Raw genomic sequence first — 12,895 nt, forward strand, 5'->3', positions numbered from 1 at the left:
AGCAGCACAGATCTATTTGCACACATGGCAGATTCTGCTGYTCTGTAAAATGCAGGGCTGGAAAAGGGAATGTTGCCGGAGAGCTTCAAAGTGCATTACACTAAAGTTGCATAAGAACCAAATCTGTAACAAAATTACTATACAACCTCTATTTCACTAATTAACATTATTCACCTTTTCCTTTATATACTATTGGCAAAGTCAATAAATATTCATATGAATCTTTGCATCTCATAAAAAAACTGAAGTAAAATATTTCCAAGTCTGCAACATTTTGACATATCTCAAAATGAGTTATTTAAAAATATTAATCTGAAAATACATTCAAAGTATTTTAATACTCCTGAAAAGGTAGAGAAGGGACAGTAAAGCAAGAGTACAGTCTCCCAAAATGTGCTTGTGATAGGTAAAATTCTTGCAGAATAGACAAGGTCTGAGAAGATTCACCTGTTTCTGACAGTGTCAAGGAGAAATGCATTTAAACTGTCAAGTGCTGCCTTCATATACTGAGAGCTGACAAACAGGAAAACATTTTGAGTCTTCTTATCCACCTGCAAATTGCATTCTGCAAAGTGTCCCATGAATATTTTTGAGAGTGCCAAGGAGGATGGCCCCTGTGAGTGCTTAGTTGCATTGACTTTTRCTTTCTCAAATTAGCATCTCTCCACAGGACCTCAAAAATGGTTCGTGTTGACAGTGTAGGAAAGGGAAACAAAGGTAAATCACTGTTTAATGAGGAGCAAGGCATTCATTAGAAATGAATTACACAGATGAATGCAATTCATTTTGTTACAGATAGAAATGGATCTCTTGTAGGCAAATGGTGATATTACAGCCCAAGGCTATGTAAAAAGAATAGGCAAAGAACATGCAGAATAAGACATTAGACAACCTGAAATGAAACRCAGATGGTAGCAATAAATACTAAGACAGATGCAAAAAGAAACAGATAAACAACAAAAAACAGCTAGGCTTATTTTAGATCATTCTCCATTCCCCAGAGCATCGTGGATGCTTATCCCAGTAAAACAAAAAAGGCAATCCAACTGTTTCAGTTTTGAAAAATAAACCCCAATGTTTTCATTTATCTGGAAAATGTAGGTTCATCAGAAAAGTGAGATAAGCCAATTCTAATGCCAGAGAGATGAGAAGGAAATAAGACAGCCCTTCCTAAAAAGTAAAATAATACAAACTTCCAGACTAAAGTATAGACTGATGGGTATTGGTATTTTCTTGGAATTTAAGAATAAATGAATCCCTATTGAATCGGATGAAAAAATGAAAACCACAGACTTTTCCTGTGTTCACGTATTTTGGGGTATTGGATAGATTGAGGAATCCTTTGCTAAAATATGTTCTCTCAATTCCTTGGAGGAAGAGCAGCACATGGATACTGCAGAGTCAGCTTCTCTAGACAGCTTTGCCAAATCATCTTCCATAGGGCATACAGATGACCTCCACCTCCATGAAAAAAAWTCAGACCAGTTTCTATCCTCTGAAATAACACTTGGCCTCACAACCAGATGGACACAACCCATTTCTTGACACAGTTAACGAATTTGTCTGCCGACAACTCGCTGAGGTCACCAGAAGCCAGAGCCCCAAACCAACTGGATAAGGACATGAACCATCCTTCCCATGGCCAGTGAAAAGCCACTCTTGAAACCATCATGGGAAGGGGTTACAGAGGAGTAAGCGCCTGTGCAGACTACAGAAGTCAGCAAATATTTTCCAATGAATAAAGCAACATTGAAAAAAAAAATTGGAAGAACGGTAATATTTATCTTTTCATAAAGGTTAATAACACATTTTGTGCACTTCACAATGAAAAAAATTCTTAATTTGGGGTCAAAGAAAACAAATGCACATTATTTGAATTCTTCATTCTCTTCAATTTCCACCCAATTTCAGTTTCTGTACAAAATTTTTGTTTGCAAAACTCCACTGCTTTTAAAGTTTGTTTATACATCTCCTTACAAATGGTTAGTTTGTACATTGCTGGCATGTAACTATCAACACAATTSTCTTTCTGTTCATTTGACTTTTTGGTTTCACTGTTTATCTGTACATGAACCAGTAAGTTGAAGAACGAAACTCTTTTCTCTGCACACAATTTGAAGAAACAATAGTAAAAATGAGTTGATATAAGTTAAAGCTCAGGAACTTCTAACGTAGTCAGTAAGTGAATAAATGTTTCTCTGCCTTCCAACAACAATACATATAATTTTTTTTTACATATGCTCTGGTCTTTGAAAGCTTATTTATACCTAACATAATCCATCCAGTGTGTTGAATATAAAAAGATCTTTTGTTCTTTTTTTTTTTTTTTAAAGCACATTTCTAACCTCTGTTGTCTTGTGCATTAGCTGCAGATAGAGCCAGAAAAATCTCATTCTGAATTTGAGACTAATGCTGGAGTACTGGCTCTTGTTCTGTAAATATTAATGGAATTTGGGAAGGGGAGGGAGGGAGAGAGTGGAGACATGGGGGAAGGGTAGGAGAAACATGAACATGCATTTACAGCAGTTCTCCTTAGCATTCTCTGTCTGCTGCTGTGCCAGCAAACAAAAGACAGGTACAAAAGAAGAATCCAGCATAAAACCAACACAACTGTGACTTTGACACAGAAGAAAACCAAAATATGAACCAAATACATGGACAAGCTGAAATTCACTGCCTRAGGCTAACGAAGAGAGAGAAGAAAAGCATTGCAGCTTTGAGCCTCATTTTGTAATGGCCCAAATAATTTGCCTGGACTTTGTTCCTAGTCATTTAAACCTTGCTGGAAGTTAAAAACTACACCTTCTCCTAGGTGGCCATAATCAGCTTGTCATAAAGTTGTGTCAATTGTTTCCCTAGATATGGAATGAGTGGTTCAGGGCTATCAATTACTGAGAACTAGCACTTAACATACTTAATTAGCTACTTGTAACAAAATATGCAGGGTGGATGCACGATCCCTCTGTGTATTTTGAAAGAATGGATTCCCTCTGTTCTTTATGAAGGGACATTCTGAAAGACACATGTAAATTAGGAAAAAATGCTTTTGTTCAYAGAGAACCTGGTATTCTGTGATTCGAGATAAAGGGTAAAGCATGCTAGAATAACTGTACTCCAAGAAAAGGTCATACTTGGAGAGATCTTGGCAGTCAACTCCTCACAGTACTGAAGCACAGGGCTCAAGAGCCAGGGCATGTGACAGCATCTCACCCCATCCAGGCATCCATCCCCCAAAGCTGAACGGGCAGTCAGGAAAAAGTGAACTGCTGAGGAATTTCAGAGTGCCTGGGAAGACACTTGGCCTCAGCAGTGTTCAAAGAAACAGAAGCCAAAAAAGCAACCCTGCATTAGAGAATCTCTATCAACTAGCAAAGGATAAACTGTTCCTGGAATGGTTTCTTCAATGAGGCCCTCATTTCAGTGTCAGGATGAGTGGATCCAGGCCAAAAGGTAACAGCTTTAAGTCTAGAGGGGCAGGGAACAGAGGCAGAGAAAGCAACTTTAACAGGGCAGGAAGCTGGTGAAATCCAAGGAGAAATATGTTAGTGCCCTAAAACTGAAAACCCTATTGTGGGATGTAAAATAAAACTATGAAAATCTCAAAGTCTCCTTAAAGTGTTCCTTACTTTCTAATTTAGAAATAAGGACTGAACAAACTAATCCCTTCAAAAAAAAAAAGAGTTGAAATGCTGATTTTTTCCATCTTTGGAATAAAAGCTGGAAAATAAAGGAAGAGAGCTCTGCACTCCAAATGGATGAGGGATGGCAGGTCTGGTATCAGTCCAAAGAAGGGGCTTGGCAGTGCTATAAATCTTACAGCAATAAAATGAAAGAACCTTGAACAGAATTCGTCCTTCCCCTAAGCCTTCAAAAAAATTCCACTCCTTGTGAAAAATGATCTACTGACAGATGAAAAAACTTACCATCAGCCTTCCCATTTCCAGGCATGTACCCAGCACATATGGACAACACCTGCACAAGATTCCCCATACATTGCTGCACTGAATTGCTTTGCTACTGATTCAGCCAGGTTGCTTCTACAGAGGAGGTAAGATCACCTGCCTTARCAGGCTGTGCACTGGTTACAGGCCATAAAAAGTAAAAGATGCATAAGAACCATAGCAAAGAACCCATAACCAAAGGTATATGTGGTGTTTTAAAGCAAATACACCAAGCACAATAAGGCATAGATTCCTAAGTGCCACTTACACACAAATAAACAATATTCAACACTGCTGTGACTGAGAAGGAAAACAGCATGATAGTAATAATAATAATAATTAAAAAAGCCACCTAGCTTATTTGAAGCTGGAAAAAAACCCCTCTATAAATTACTTTCTTAGCTAATTTAATGCAAACATTAAAGGAGTACTTGAACAGGAAGAAGAGACAAAATTTCAGAAAATGTAATGATCCTGCAGGTTCAAAAGATATTCAGGATACAAAGGAAAAAGGAACTGTGTCTCATATAAAACATGTCTGAGCTAGGACTACACTGAGATTACGACCACTACTAAAAAAGAAACTGAGAATGACAGTCACAAACACACACTTCTACACAACAGTAGAAATGCAGAAGTTATTTGAAGAACACAGATGCCACCAAACTCAAAGCAGCTAAAAAAAGGAGGAGTGTGCAAAAGAGGGGTCAACCAGGTGTTGGCACAGTCAATTCAGGAATTGCATAGTAAAATTTACTATATTGGGGTTGTTTTTTTCTTGTTTGTTTTTGTGTGGTTTTAAGTTTCTTTTTTTTCCCCCCCCCCAGACTAGAGGGAGTTTTGTTGCAAGGACAGAGAAAAAGACTGGGAAATAAATACTGGRCAGAAATAAATACTGGGCACAGTGGAAGCACTTCAGAAGTATATTTAGTTGGACAGAAAGGTGGAGCTGAGTGTAAGCAACAATGCAGATGAGGAGTATGTAACAGACAGCAAGATTTTGGGTTGGGGAYAACAAACAAGATTATTCCTCCTTTTGACTCTAAATTCAAGAGAAATGGACAAAAAGTGGTAGGAAAATAYGTTGGGACATCCTAAGCATAAGCTGAAAAAGATTTCTGCTAAAGGTGTCAGAAAGGAAAGCTGACAAAAAATGTAAATGAGGAAAGCTAGCAATAAAAAGGCAGAGCTGAGAGATAYCATCATCTGGGCTTGTATCGTGCCCAAAAATTTAAGAACTAAGTAGTTCTGCAGCACTTCACCAGAAAGAGAAAATTACAGCAACRCACAAACAAGTGACTGGAAGGATGTCTTCAGAGCATAAAGAAGAGTGAGCAAAGAAGTCAGRGAAGAACAACACATCAAGCAGCACTGTGACAGGCAGGGCTGATAAGCACAGGAAGGTGAAGACAWGCACTTGAAGAACTGGCCCAAAAGGCTGTTAAATCTTGTGAAGTGAATTTCAATAAAGTCTAAAGAATAGGAAACGGAATGAAAATAATTCTTAATCAAACTGGGGAAAGGCAAGATAGAAAGGTCTTAAACCACTGTTTGACAGGTTTAGAGATGATGGGTAAGAAGGATGATGTGCCAGGAGCCTGAACCAAGACTGTTCACTGATGATGGAGAGAAAGCCACACCTGCTTTGTACAAAGGCACCAAAGAAAGGAGACAAAGATTAAGGAGCAAAAATCCTACAGAAGCAGAGCACAGATTATATAAACCTCTTAAGTTTGCTCTGAAGCCCTAGATCAAGACTGGCTCTTGCTCATTAATATTTCATTCCCAAACACAAGTAAATGCACAGAGCATGGACCTGCTGCTGCTCTCACAAAACCCAAAGCAAACCAAACCAGAGAAAGCAACCTACCATCCCAGCTACTGAAGCAAACAATGTTGAGGTCTTAATGCAGTTTTTCTTCTGAACAACTGAACAACTGAGATACCCAGTCTAATTCTGGAAAGAGTGAGAGTTATTGATATGGGCATCTATTTGTAGTCAAATTTCTAATGCACATGAAGAAATTCAAATATTTGTAACATTCTCCATTTGCATGTGCTCACTTATCAGCAGATTGTTCAGATCTGCAGTCTTGAGTATCAGCCCAGAAATGTCAGACCTGTGCTGCAAGAAAAACTTAAATGTATTTCTTCCTTAATTTCCATTATTAATATGAAACCTATTTTTCAGTGCAGAAGTGAACACGAAGTCTCATCAAAAATAACTAACTAAAAGCAACATGGCTCAAACTAATACAACTAAAAACAGTTCTTTGTCAGCAAAATTCTCCCTTACATTTAACTTTTAGTGGCATTGGAATTTGGCTGCAGCAGAAACAGATGGAGCTGGACAATCAGTTAAGAAAAGACAACACTGAGAAACAGGAAATCACACTCTCCTCAAGACTGAGGACARTTTTAATCCTGAATCCAATATTTACTTAAATACTGACCTTGAATAATTCAAACTTTTCATCTTACTGTCCTCATCTAGCCCACTGAAGCGTTGTACAGATTTGTTAATATTTGTACAATACTCTGCACATGTCAAACACAAAGGATTACAGCTATTATGGAACAACTCTCTTAATCCTTTCTGAAACAAGTACACTAATACAGCATTACCATTAAATTAAAAAGAAACCCTGAAAACAAGCAGGATGTGAAAATGCCATCCTTTAAATCTTCCCTTTGCACCTACATGTGAAGCTCAACAAAGGGAATTACTTTTCAAAGAAAATCCAAACATGACAAATATTTTGCAAAAAATATTTATAACAAAAGCTTTCTATTTCTTTAGAAGTTCAAAAGTTCATTTCAAGAGATCATCAMTCTCAATGACAGCTACAATTTGTCAGTCTGGCTGCCCTCACCAGTCCATCTGTGTTAGACTGTAAATTATATTAGGACCAAAGCCGGTGGAGATTTCAGGATCACACAGGCCACAAAGCCATGGAGATGCTGCCCACGAGCCATGGGGCATTCTACAGTKAGCATTCTAGGAAGCCTCCACAACTATCCCTGCCCAAGGAATAAGCTTACTATGGAAATAGTGGGTAGATTTATGATTTTTTCAGTTTACATACAAAAATTACAATGTGGTTCAGCCTCTAYGATTTTTAAAGGAATTCTTTAAAAAACGCAAATAATTGACTGACTGGCACTTAGGCAATAGGCTGGAAAAAAATGTTTTACTGTTCATTATGAAAACAAAAACATTAACTTACATTTTTCCCTTTTTTCCCTCCCCTGCAAATTTTAGCATATTTTAATTAGTGTTAGTTACCATAGCTACCATAACCATACTATCTTTGAAGTCAGTTTTATTAAAATCCTGAAGTTCATATTTTCACTGTAYGCTAGCTAAGCTTAYACAACATTTACAAGCATAACTGGTGTGAAGTGGTGCAACATAGGTACCAAGACTAAGAAAAACAAAAATAGTGTAGGTMACCTGTATGTCTTTATGTAGTAAAAATACATTACTTCTGACTATTAAGGTGAAGCAAAAAGCAAATGTGATCGAGGAACAAGCAGGTCAGTTGAGAAGGGTTAAAGACYAACAAACAAGAAATGCATATTCTGAATAAGCAGGATAATACAGGAAAGGAGGAAATTAAATATTAAGTGCAAAAYCTTCTTGCACAGATAAATCCTAGTTTTTTAATTATTTTTTACTGGCATTATAGTCTGCTGATGACATCACCAGTCTCATAAGGGTTACTCCAAACCACTACTTAGAAGCTACAGTTTTAGAAGTTCCAAATTATTTTTGCTGCTGCCCTTTAAGCTTTGTGTCAATGTACCATAATAAGACTTCAACACCGAACAAACAGAAATGACACCAAAAAGACCCCACAAAATTGTCCCTTTGTACAAGTCCTTCATACCTCTGATATGCTCCTTTACTAGAATTCCAAAGAAGGGAAAAAAAATCCTCCACCCTTCATCTTACATGAGCTAAAAATAAACCAGAAATGGATCAAATACAAAAYGAGTGTGAAATTTAGCTTTAAATATTTTTCATGAATACTGCCACACTTGTGTTCAGAACTATATTTAGGAGTGTGAAGTAGTTAGTTACTCTGTTATACAAAATTATTTGCTGAACCTCTGCATACAGCCAACTCTTCTACCTGCTGAAAAGGTAACACAGCAGTAGCATGTCAGTTAAGTATGTGACAAAGTAGGGCATGCCCATCAAATATCACAGYAAAAATTGTTTAAAAAATAAAAAAATATAAGTGCTATTCTGAAAAAAGGTTACTTCAGCACTGCCTAAACTGCTGGGGCTTAGTTTCTCTCAATGACTTTAGTGGATCCTTAGCATGATATGACCCCATGCACAGGCACAGGAGGTGACACCACCATTAGACATAGCTGGACTTGCTGCTCAAGGGCACAAAAGTTCATCCACAGGTATGCCCAAACCACCCAGGAAAAATCAAACAAATTTAAAAGAGGCTGTGAGGAACTATTACCAACACTGGGAAGTTTCCCACAGCCTCTTCCTGGCACTTYTTTACTCAGGGCAACACTTGGGATCACCCAAGATGCAGCTGCACGTTCTTTTGACTTTTTCCCCGGTGCCATTTCTCCCCAGGTCCCTGTCATACACCATCCAAGCAATGTACCCTGACAGGGGACAGACCCAGAGCTTCCTGGGAACCAAGAGTCAGCTGTCCCCAGCACAATGGTTCATTCACCCTACTGATTGCCCTAAGAAAGAAATGTGACACATGAAGTGTTCAGGGACACTGGATGGAGCATGGGGGCAGTGGCCACAGCTATGACTTGCATTACACACTCCAGCTCCTCAAGCTGTCTGAATGATGCAAGGAGGACAAAATCCATGGAGAAGCCCAAGCCTACAGAAATACCAATGAAAGCTTTGACTTGAATATTACACATCAAGACGACTTCCTGACCTAAATTTTGTATATTCTTGATATAACCTAAGATATCATATTGCAATTTTTTCACCTATTCCAGAATTTGACAAAGGGTCTTTCCTCCGTGAACTATCCATAGCAAAGAAACTTGGATACACACTAAGAAGWTGAAACACTCTCAACATTAGTCCAAAGTCAGTCACAGTACCATTAAATTTAAAGTTTTTCTATGAACAGAGATTTTACATCCTTCTAAAACACACAGTAACTTATCTCACCATAAGCTGCATAGGCTTTGAAAAACTAAAAAAAAAAAATCACCTAACCTACTCTAAAAAAAAGTGGAGCATAAAATTTTATAAAGGGGCAAGAAAGGATAGGGATGCACACATTTGCTGTGGCAGCTAAGGAATTGCTTTAAGAATCTGATGGAGGCACGTTTGCTGTGATAGTGAGGGTGGGAAAGGTTGAGGGCAGCAGCTTGAGTGCACAATCATTTACTGTAGCCATGAAAGAACAACTCCTGTAGAAGACAGTCTACTAACTTGTTAACAAACATAGCCTGAAGTAGGGAACTTTTAGAAGTCCCTGAAACTCAATTCACTCCATTTAATATTCATCACTTTGAAAAGAAAGAAAAAGCTCCAATGGGGTCACCTAAAGATCTTGCTGCCACAAGGTGCATGTGCTCATAGACAGCATTCTGCCAGTGTTGGACAAGTGTGGAAAAGCTGCAAGTGGCATATGTGTGTGTCAAGAAGAGGGACCAGAAAAAACAGCTCTGGAGCTTTTTGAGAGGACAGGAAAGAAGAAAAAGGAAGGGTGTGGATGATCAGAAAGACAGACTCAAACTCTTCCTGAAAAGCCGTCTGCTATTTTTGTATTCTCAGCAAGACACACCAGCTAATGTCACCTCAAGAAACTGCTTTGTAGACAAACRCCAGCCTGCTGAGCTTTATTTTCCATTCAAGTGGCAAGTAAAATTATTCCTTTATTACTACATAGCATCAGCTGCTGGTAGCCAAATGGTGWACTTGTTAAGGCACAAAACATTCACTTTAATATGCCTTCTATGGCTGGAAGGTCTAGAACTGTCTGAGTCAGGTCAACCTTTCTGGTTTGAGCCCTAGTCTTTGGCTAACTTTTGGAAAAGTGGAAGGTTCCCAGGCCAGCCCATCCCAGCAGTCTCAGCAGCTCCCAGCTATGCACACAGGGACACAAGGGAAGGCACAGCTGCTCAGAGTCCATCTCCCTTTGTGCTCTAACACTACTACACACTACTCACCACTCAAAAGGCAACAGCATTTATCTCCACAAAGTCTCTCACAATCACCTGATGCTCTGAGCATGTCCCAACACACTTTCCCCTTCTATTTTTCCTTTTTAAACTTACAATGCCTTTACAGCAGYGTTCTCTGCTCTGCAGCAACAATATCCCTCGCAACTGTATGGGCTTCCAATGATACAACTTGCCACAAARGATCAAAGAATKGCTTCTRGACTCTCTCAAATGAGGACAATTGYTTTATGAACTCTTTACACAACCAATGTTCCAATAAAGCTTTGCATTATGGGCATAAACCTGTATTTAGGCCTGTGTGAATTCATCCATGACAAGGGTAGAAGTTTGAAAGGTATCTAAATTTCTTTAGACATAATAGGAAAACTCTTTTCAAAAGAAARAGTACATTAATATGGGTCTTGTACCTTTGTTTTTTCTCTCCTCCTTTAAGTTGTTGGAAAGGAAAAACAAGCGGATCTGTTTCTCCARCTATGATTAACTTCCACTGCATGGACAGTGTTTGATCATGACAATATATATAAAAAGCTAAAACTTTCTTTACTTGAGCAGCCTTGGTTAAATGCAAGAAACTTGGTCACCATTCAAACTGTAAAAGAACACTTTGCAGGCTCAAAAAAACCCAATTCCCCCTCTCATTCTTTTTTGTTGTTTAATTTAATACCCATAGCACAACTCTGATCCTGCAACCTGTTCCTAGTGGGGAATTCTTGGACCAAATCAGCAAGTTCTAAAAGTCACTGATGCATGATTTGYGCAGTTAAAGGTCACTTCCAAAAAATTAAAAATCAATTTGTATATTTTAAAAAYAAAAGCAACTTTATATACATTATTTACTTTGTTACTAAGATAAGCTGGAAACCTTTGGAACTTCTATACCAGTATGTGAAATGTTACAATGTGTATAACATTAGACTTGGTTACTATAAAGCAAAAATTGTGCTATAATGTCTTCATGCAAGACCAGGTTTTCTCTCCAATGTTTTAAATCACAATAAAAACAAACACCAGGATTAACATTTTAAGGGGAAATGACAACTTTAGAAGTAAGTGTATGTATACACTTTGTATACAACTTCTGTTGAATTCACTCATGGTATCTTTACATGGTGCAGGGTAGAAAGAAGCACAGAAGAATTCATTTGGTGTTTGGGTGGAAGTTTTCCAAGAATGCAAAACACAGATCTAGTCAGAATATACTGAGATGTGACAGCTGTAATAAAGATAGCTGTGTGTTTCCTTGTGTTCYTGCCTCAACAGGAGAATTTCCTGTAGAAATTAAGAAACTCTGGAGAGCAATTAGTGCAAATCACTAATACAGGTAACAAGTCCTCTTCTTTGGAGGAAACAGCATCCATTGGTTTGTTCTGGTTCAAGAGACAAGAAACAAAGAGAAACTGTACAGAAGAATTCAGGACAGCATGTCTTAGGTAGGTACAGGCTCTGCCTGGAACAAGGGAATTGGCAAAAATAAGCACTTCCTGCTGGAAAACTGAGGCAACCTGGCAGGCTCAACATGTRAGCCAAGTGTCTATTACTAAATATTTCTCTGAAGCACTTCAGCTATGTTGAGATGGACACGAGGAACTGAAACTGCACTGCTGCAGTTCCCCAGGGGGAAAGAGGAAGGTGAAATCCAATGGGATGCTGCCTTTGGGAAGAGGCCATGCAAACCCTGGATGATGAGACTGTTGTCTTCCATGGATGTGACAGGGAACCTGCAAGGAATACTTCATGTACAGTCCTCTGCCACAGACAGAGGACAACAAACGGGCTGGCACAGGACAACAAAAACATAGCAGGAGAATCCACTCCTCTGCTAGACTAACTAGTTCTCYTGAACTTGTGGAGTTGCAAATGCCTAGAAACTGGGAAAACTTTACAGGGAAACTCATGTTTGGCTGTTCTGGTTCTTCTGAGATACCTGTTTATGGCCAAYACTAGAAACAGGATATTGGCAAAAGTCACTAACCAAGCCAGAAACAAAATGGACCATCACCAGGCTAGACTGGTTAGGAACCGTTAACTTTCAAAAATGAAATTAGAAAAATACCAGTTTTAAGTGACTTTCACACCAAGTTACTCTGTTTAGACATCAGAACTCAGCACTGCTTGCTAAGAACACAGTACTAAACAAAAGAGTTTTTTAAGCCCATTCCATATTCGGGGAAACAGACATAACCAGACTTCTCCTAAACTGGATAAGTCAGGATAAGAACCCAGTGTAACCCAGTGTCCTCTTAGCTACCCAGACTGACATTTCAAATGGTCATTGCTGTCTTTTAAAAGCCATCTGGGCAAGTCCACAATAACCAGCAATTTGCTACAACCACCAAACTTCCTTTCCATGTCAACTATGACTACGGCAACTATGACAAAGTCTTCAAGGAAACACTCTGACAAGGAGTCACTATCTGGGGACAATGTAACAACACTACTACCTCACAAGAGCTAAACTCCTTCAAATGGTCAAAACAGGGGTTTATTTCCTAGTATACTCTTTAATTACTCCTCCTAGCTTGGAGACATCTGTTATCTTTAAACATGAAAGAAACCAAATGTAACAAGCCCACGCTTAACAAGAGCAGTACCTGGAGGTCTGCTTCCACCATCGCCTTCCAACCTATGAAGTCACTTAAACTAACAAAGCGGACATAAAACAGCACCCCTCAAATTTGGCAACAACTGCAAAAGGTACACAAATGACTCCACTCCATGCACTATAAATAAGCCGTGGACGAAAATCTAAACTTTTTTTTTTT

At 38.6% G+C, this 12,895-nt stretch overlaps 1 protein-coding gene across 2 annotated transcripts in view; it reads right to left on the reverse strand.

Moving 5' to 3' along the window:
- Positions 1–12,895, reverse strand: part of BEND5 (BEN domain containing 5) — a 31,993-nt gene that overhangs the window by 18,416 nt on the left and 682 nt on the right. The gene's annotated exons all lie outside the window — the stretch shown is intronic.

This window comes from Malurus melanocephalus, unplaced genomic scaffold (genome assembly GCF_030028575.1).
Source record: "Malurus melanocephalus ecotype Western Australia unplaced genomic scaffold, MMel_1.1 scaffold_427, whole genome shotgun sequence".
NCBI classification, from domain to species: Eukaryota; Metazoa; Chordata; class Aves; order Passeriformes; family Maluridae; genus Malurus; species Malurus melanocephalus.